The sequence below is a fragment of the Echinops telfairi genome, unplaced genomic scaffold, assembly GCF_000313985.2.
Source record: "Echinops telfairi isolate 266 unplaced genomic scaffold, ASM31398v2 ScPeMD7_9;HRSCAF=40, whole genome shotgun sequence".
Taxonomy (NCBI): Eukaryota; Metazoa; Chordata; class Mammalia; order Afrosoricida; family Tenrecidae; genus Echinops; species Echinops telfairi.
This window is the reverse complement of record NW_022103906.1, coordinates 13,036,037-13,044,752: the sequence shown is the minus strand read 5'-3', so window position 1 is coordinate 13,044,752 and position 8,716 is coordinate 13,036,037.

Genomic DNA, 8,716 nt, shown 5'->3' with positions numbered 1-8,716 from the left:
CACCGCTGCTCCAGCACCCAGGGCTGCATCAGGGTAGGTCCATGTGGCTTCTCCTCAGGGATGTCTTGCAGGAAGTGAGCCTTGTCTGTTGAAACAGGGAACTGGCAGCTTCACCCTGGTCTGACCATCAGCAAGCAAGAGACCTGAGAACTAGAAAGGTCAGGGTCACCGAGCCATTTAGCTCTCTACACTTCAATTAACCCCACATGTGTTTATCAGCCAGGTTGGCACAATAAACTAACTACCTCACCTGCTAACGGAAAGGTTGGAGGTTTGATTCCACCCAGCGATCCCTCAGAAGAAGGCCCAGTGATCTGAAAAGCCAGCTGCTGAGGACAGCATGGAGCCCAGTTCTCCTCAGACCCCCGGGGTCTCCAGGAGTTGGGGCTGATGGTGGGGAGTGTCCGAGTTCAGGAGCTGTGAGCCCTACTTGTGTGCTGAAGGCTCCTGGGTAGCCCATCGGCCAAGGAGGGATGCCCTGCCCTTCTTCACGTGTCCCCCGAGGTAAGAAGAGGGGAGGGCATTTCACCGGGAGACAGCACGGCGGGAGATGAGGACGCACCCAGCTAAACCCAGGAAACGTCACGTGAGGCCACCAGGCGATGGGTGTTTTTCAAGCCCTTGTCTCCCGGAGGAGCATTTGCCGTTCGCTGCTCCTCCCTGACGCGGGTGGTTTCAGAGGCCTGATCAGGTCCTTGACATCCTGTGGGACGATGGCCAGGAGCTCCGGCTGAGGCTAAAGCGGGCTGAGGGAGCTCCAGAGACGCTGTCAAGGGATCAGTAAGAGAGGGGGTCTGGGGAGGAAACATGTCTAACGCAGAGCCCACAGTCCGGTGAAGTGTCCGCCTCAAGCGGAAAGCCAGGGGGAGAGAAACAGAAATACACCAGGGTGTCAGGCTCGAGGTGAGATTCAGAGAGGACGAGAAGAACGGGAGAAGTTAGGGCTTTGCCACACAGTAATTGCCGCAAAGGCCAGACGTGATGCAAGGCAGAGACCTGTCAGAGAATGACAATGCAAAGGTTTGCTCTTAAGAGGAAGCGATGGAAAAGCGTTAACACCGCACCCTGCTAACGAGGGAACAGGCACGAGGCAGGCCTACCGAATGCCAGCGCTCCCAGATTTCTCGCCTGGGACAATTTGCCAAGGCTGAACTAATTCTGAACATGTCCCAGAAGTCCTTTCCCGGTCATCAACCATTTCAAGTGGGGTGAGGGCAACCAGGACCCCTGGTAATGGAGTGGGTTACAAGGCAGACTGCTGACCACTAGGTTAGCAATTGGAATCCACCAGCTGCTCCGCCGGAGAAAGACGAGGCTTCCGCTCCCTGCCATAGCCAGCCTGTGGGAATCCCACCCTCCGGCTCGCCAGGGACTGTCCCAGACCGTCCAGGCGCTCATGCTAGGTGAGCCTCAAGAGAGTTGCCTGGGAGGTCCGTGGGCAGAAGGGAAGCCACAGCCACTCTGTAGCTCACCACGCGGACCCGTGTGCTCCCTTTGTGCACTCGCCCGGCCACACAGGTCAACTATGGAAGGTCCTCAGCACCACGAGGCCTCCCCGGGGACCAGTAACCTGTCATCTCAGTTGGAGGTGCGTTTCTTGGAGGGCACATGGGGCCCTGAGGCATACGGCTCGCACCACATAACATAGCGTCAAAAGTTAGACTCAGTCTTTTGGGACTTTCTGTCCCCGCTCAGCCCTTGGCCTCTCTACCTCTCATGGTCACAGGCATTTCCAAAGTCTTCTCAGCAGACGTGGCCATCTGAATTCATCCCCTCTGGGCCCTCGGCGTGGCCTTTGTTAAGTTGGATAAAGACACTGTCCCCACTGGCGCGCTCCATCCCTGCGGTTCTCCGGCGTCCTCCTTTGAAAAAGAATGTCTCCATGTGTTTTTATGACTCAGAGGGAATTCTAATTAAGGGATTCTCTCCTACCTCCTGTCCCCAACTTTTACCGTGCTCTCTGGAAGAGGGAGGGTGGGACGGAGGCTATTTTAAGCACTTCTTCTGTTAGTGTAGGCTGAAGGAGGCAGGACATGAGGCCATTGATGGAGGTACAGAAAACACAGGATACTCATCATTATGCAAATGTGAACTTCAGGTAATATATACTTCAGTGCCCTGGTTTTAAAATCCTGTTGCAGCAGAATGTCTCATTTCAGCTTTCTGGCAATGATTCCAACCATCTTAAGTAAGGTATCAACCCCCAGCCCCAATTGAGTTGGTTCTAACCCATGGGGCCCTGCAGCACAGAGCAGAATCACCGGCGAGGTTTCTGGGGTTCTGTTGGCATTAGTAGATTGCCTCGTCTTTCTGTGGAGCAGTTCAAGGGTCCGATCCACCATCCTTTCTGTTAGCAGACTAACAGCCTACTAGAGATGCATACATTATATGCAACTAAGATCTTAAGATCATAAAATTGCTTTAGATTCCTGTCCCATCTAACATGGTCTGGTGAGTGGACGGTAAGGGGCAATTTTTGGAATGTGGCTTAAGCATAAAAGGTCCTAAGGGCCGCTCCAGGTTTGCAGTGGCCTGCCCGGGGCTTCTTTCCAAAAGTCAAGGTCAAATGAAGTTAGAACCTCTCTGATAAGGAAAGCGTGATCTTAAGTAGTCATCAAGTGTACACACTTAGCACATTCACACTCCCTTTTGGAGTTTTTTCTCAACTAAGGTACCCGAGGACGTTGGGCCTGGATTCCAATCTTTTCCCTAACCAGCTAGCAGGCCAGAGAAAGCCCCTTGGGCCTCCGTTTCTGCTTCTGTAAACAAGCAGGTTCAACTGTCTGATCAGATCCTCTGCCCCCATTTGGGGGTGGGGTGGGGAGATAAATATTTGTAACATGCTCTCTGCCATGCTAAAAGGAAAACCACAGATATAATTACCTACAGGCATCATTTTTAAAAAATCATCTTGATGCCCAAACTATAGTTTAAATAGAAATTTCAAAGAAAAACCGCCAAACTCACTACCATTGAGGCAGTGCTGGCTCCTAGCGACCCACCGGACAGGGTAGAGCTGCCCCGTGGGTTTCTGAGACTGTCCTTTGCAGAAGGAGAGAGCCTCGTCTTTCTCCTGATGAGCGGCTAGTGATCTCTAACTGCTGACCTCTTGATTACCTGCCAATGTATAACCACTCTGCCAGCAGGGCTCCTAGCGGTTAAAAGCAGCGCTTCTCAACCTGTGGGTCATGACCCCTTTGGGGGGGTGCAAATGACCCTTTCACAGGGGTCCCCCGATTCATAACAGTAGCAAAATAACAGTGATGAAGTAGCAACAAAAATAATTTTATGGTTGGGCATCACCACAATACGAGGAACTGTATGAAAGGGTCACAGCATGAGGAAGGTTGGGAGCCACTGGTTCAAAGGAAGATAGGTTATCATAAAACAATGTGTGGTTTACTATGTAAATGCTCTGGCAGAACTACATGGCAAGATATAAGGAAGTGGTCTGTCACCTTTCTGGAAATGAACACTCTTATATGAAGAAGAGTAAAAGGATTGGGAGCCGCTTTATAGAAGGGTAGAACGTGAGAACGCTGGGGAGCAGCTGATGGACAGAGAAAAGCTAGTGCAGAGACATTAGGATCGGAGCAGATGTGTTTCTACAAGGGGGCTTCAAAATGTGTGTAGAAACAAGGAATGATAACAGAATGGACTCGTGCCAGGAACTGTATCGAAGCCCCTTCGCATATATCAGGAGAAACGTAAGACAAGTAGGGATATTGAATGTAAGTAGGGAGATGATGCCAAGGCGCATTCTAGATTATCAAAATGGTCGGGGAGAAGGACATAGGATATTCTTGCAAATGAGCTGGGCCTTATTTATAAGAGCGTTGTCAGGGCAATGCCCTGTGTTATGACATGGGGCATAGAAAAGATGAAATGGAGCAAGCGCATCTCCGCTCTCGAACCCCCCTTGAGGGTGAAAGAACATGTTCCCTCTCAGAATGTCTGGCAGGAGATTGAAAAGCTTTCTGGGACCCAGGTGAGTCACCCCTTGAATGGAGCTGTCCCCGATGTCGTGGGACATCCAGGGTCCCACCCAGGAGACAGCAACACCCTCCAATCCCTGTGATAGTCAACATTTCCTTCGGAGAGTTTTCAGCACACCCACACGGACAAACCGCTCAGTGAGACAAGCCCCAAGGTCTTTCCCAGGCTGACGCGCTTCAGTGCCGTGCTGCTAAGCTTGCTGGGCCCTCACAGACGAAGTCTGAAGCTAATGTCATTTTAAAGTTTGTGAGTCATGACTGCTGGATGCTAAAGGTATGCCCGGGACTTGGCCGGAACATGCTGTGACGCAAAAGGAAATATATATATATACATGAAGATTTATGTTTTCATATCATGACACACCAAGCTCCCAAGGCTTACTTTTGAGAGCCAAGCCCAACCTTCAAAATCACATTAAAAAAAACAAAACCCTGCTTTTAGATTTCACCACCACTACTGTGTGAGCCACTGTCGTTCTGGGAGGGGAGTCTGGAGGGGGCCCTGCTGACGCCCCAGGCCGGAGATACTGCACTGCTAATGTATTTACCGGTGTGAGCGTTAGGACAAGACTCTGTTTGCAGGCTAGCTTGCTGCGTGCATGCGTGTGGCCTCCACGAGTGGGTTTTCTGGTTGGCAAAAGCGGAATTGTTTGCCTAATTTAGAGGTGACTCTGAGGATGGGCCTGTACTTAAAGGGCCGAATGCCGTGCGTAGCAAGAAAGCGATAGGAAACCCGCCGCCACGACTTGTGGTGGCTCTATAATGGGCTTCCCAGACTACTCAACTCCACAAGAGTAAACAGCCCATCACTCTCCCATTGAGCAACGGGGGGTTTGCCCCACTGGCCTCACAGGGCTGCCCAAGTCCTGGCCACAGACAGAGTGGTTGTCTGCAAGATGGCACCGAGTCCTAGCCTGGAACTTGGGGAAACTAACTGTTCTGTTCTTTCCTTTTAACCAAACGACAGTGCGTATAAAAACCCTTAGCTCGGCTGACTGCTCATTCACTTTCGTTGTTGCCCTTGAGATGTACTACATTTTTACAAATCGACTTCAAGACGGAGTTTGCATGAAAGCAGTTCTCATCGTTGGGTAAACAGTGTAAACACGGCACCGGGAACATCACGCTAAGCTTCTGCCATGCCAAGGACGAATTGGGGGCAGGCACTAAGGGTATCTATCAATCATCAAAATAAACCACCCCACCCACCCACTGCCCCCGCCCCCATCCATCGACCGTGCCGACTCACGGCGACCCTCTAGGTCAAGAGAGAAATGCCCCTGGGGGGCTTCTGGGGGGGCAACTCTTTACGGGAGCAGAAAACCCCGTCTTCACTCGCAGCGTGGCTGGTGGGCAGAGAGAAAACAATAACACAGCGGAGTGAGTCCCTTTGCTTTTAATATCACTGTCTATCAGCAATTCTGAGTCATTCCATTGGAAAAATACCCGCCACAAATATACATATGTATATATACTTGTTCAAGGTTGTAAACCAGTTCTGAAGGTACAATGGTGTTTTATGCACATACACATTTTATGCACACACACTCACATATGTCTGGTTATATATACATATATATACATATCTGGTTGTATATATACATATCTATTTGGCATCTGTCCATGTAGTAGAGACACCGAATAGAATATACCGAATAGAATATTAGAGACACAGATAGCCGACTCCGATCATATCCACCCTATAGGAGCAGAAAGCCTCAGCTTCCCCACCCCCAGAAATTGCTTGGTGGTTTCAAACTTCTGACCTTGTGGTTAGCAGCCCACAGGGCTCCCACTTGCTTAAAGAGAGAGAGAGCTTGCCTAGTGGCAGGATCATGAAGCCTGAGGCTGCTCACTGAGAGATCAGTAGTCTGAAGCCGCCAGCAGCTCCCTCCACAGAGAAGAGATCTGGTGATGCTCCTGTAAGGATTGCAACCTAGAAAGCCCTGTGGGGGCACTTTTACTATGTCCTGTGTGGCCGCTCGGGGCCACAGGGACTCAACTGCACACAACTCACACAGATTTATAGATATATATATTTATATACATATAAAACATTCATGAAGCATAAAAGTAGTGTATATTTAGATCGTTCCCCACTGCCATGCTGGTGCCTAGTGACCCTGTGTAGGATTTGTGGATCTTTGACCCTCTTTCCAGGTGCAGACAGCCCCATCCTTCCCCTGCAGAGCAGCTGGTGGCTGGAACTGCCTGCCCGACTGAAAGCGCCCTGGACTCCAGGAAGAACAAGTCTGTCTAGGAGGAAGTACAGCCAGCATGCTCCTTCGAATCGAGGAGGATGCCATTTCTCTCATGTACTTCAGACATGGCCTCAGGAGACAACAGTGCCCAGGCAAGAAGGCGCTTGCCCAAGTCGAGGGCTAGTGAGAAATAAGATGCTCAACCAGATGGATTGGCATAGGAGCTGCACCAACAGGCTCACACATGACAATCGTGGCTGGCTCGGGACCTGGCAGCATTTGGGTCTGTTGTGCATAGTGTCAGAGTTGATGGCACCTAACAATGCCAACACCAACAACCACACACATGCGTACACACGCACGCACGCTGTCATTGACCCATAGGGACCATATAGGGAAGACTAGAACAAGGATTTCCAAGACTATAAATCTTTATGGGATAGTCTGCCCCATCATCTACCTTCACACTGGCGGCTGGGTTAGCAGTTCAATGCTTAATCCCCGGTACCACCAGGGCTCCTTAACTAATCGATGTCTATGAATATTGGTGAGGCAGTGATAAGAAATATACCACCATGCTGCAAGTTACTTATCATCTGAGTGAGCAGGAAGGAGAGGGGTAGAGAGATAGCAACCAGACTTTCTGGGCAACTGCTCTGTAAAGTTAAAAGCCTTTTTAAAAAGTCAGCGTATTTTTTAAAAAGAAAGAAGGAAAAGCCTTGATGCACATCTGCTCTGAATCCCTAGCGCTTTCCCACATCCCTCAGAACGAGACCCAATCCTCCCGTCCATCCATGGGTCTGGAGTCCCACTTCAGCCCCAGGACCTGCCCGCCCTGCCTCAGGGCCTCCCGTTTGCTGGCTGTTCCTCCTGCTTGGAGAGCTCTTCTTCCGGGGAGTGAGTGCAGCTGTGGCATATTGTTGCATCTCATTCAGGGACTGGCTCAAACATCACCTCCTTGCGCACCCATCTTAAAAAGCACATCCCTCCCACCTCAAAGTGAGCCTTGTTTCCGGCCAGCACTCTCACCAGTACCTGACATGCTGGTGCGGAGCGCTGCTGAGTGGTTCTAGCTCAGAGTGACCCCGTGTGACAGCCAAACTGCCCCCCGGGTTGTCCCTGGCTGTGCTCTTGACCGAAGCAGAGCTGACGTTTCGCTTAGCAGCTGGGCACGTCATGGTTGCGCCCCTATGGCTCGGCAGCACTAGGTAAATGGGGGCGTAACCATGACATGGTCCACCAGAAAACTGAGGGGGCCCGTTTAAAAATAGATATTTAATGGCTTTCGCTGAAATTGCCAATTCGGTGTTCTTTGCTAGAGTCTAAGCAGCTTGTAAAATACTGAACATTGAAGTTTCATGCCCAAAGTTTGTAAATTGTTGTCCCTTGGCGAGTGTCCTAATTTAAGGGGACACATATGGTCAGAAGCAAGATTAAATCCAAACTGTGATGTCCCATGATAGCAGTAGCAGCAAATAAATAAGCAAGTGACCAGAAACAGCCGGAACCAAATGACAGCTTGTATGTCGCTTCTGCCGGGTTTGTGCAGAACCAACAACCGTTGTGGTCTATATGCTTGCGTCTTGGCTGGATTCAAATCCACACATTACATATTCAAACATTCAGCTATCTGTACCCACATTTCCTAAACAAAGAAAAGATGAAGCAAGTAGATTGCTGTTGTAGTCATTAGTGCCAATGAGTCCGTTCCGACCCATAGCAGCCCTATCTGCGTACAACAGACCAGAACATTGTCCAGTTGTGTGCTGCCGCATCTGATACCATGTCCAAAGTCCATGCGACAAAGCCTCACCGACCTTGCCTCTAAGGAGCATTCTGGTTGTACTTCTTCCGAGACAGATCTCTTTGCTCTTTTGGCTGTCCACAGTTCTCTCCGTATTCTTCACCAGCACCATGGTTCAAATGCATCTGCTCATTAAAATACAACCAGCTAAGGTGCTCTGATGTCACAGGGGGTTGAATGTTGGGCTGCCGACCACAAGGTCCACTGTTCCACCTACCAGTTGTTCTTCAGGTGGAAGCTGAGGCTGTCTGCTCCCATTAAGATGGGCAGTCTCAGAAACCCTAAGGAGCAGTTCCACTCTATGGTATAGGGTCACTGTGAGATAGAATCCACTGATGGCAGTGGGTAGGTGACAGTTGGTGAAACTGGAATTTTTTGGCCATCTCGTTCATCTTTGATACGCATGAGATTTCATTTGCCTATGCAAGAAAAACACCCAGACCTTATGAAACAGCCTTTGGCAGGCCTGTGCACCGTAATATTATATTCCCACTAGAGGCCTCTATTGGAAGTGACCACACATCCTATTTTCCCTGAGACAGTCCTGGTCTATGTTGGTTGTCCCAGTGTGATTATTTATAGCACCTCCTTTCACTCTCAAAAGTGTGTCCATCTGTGTATTAGTCTGGGTACTTTGGAGAAACAAATCCACAGCAACTCATGTATAAGAGAGAGTTTTATGTAAAGAAAATGTGCATCAGGAAAACATCCCAACC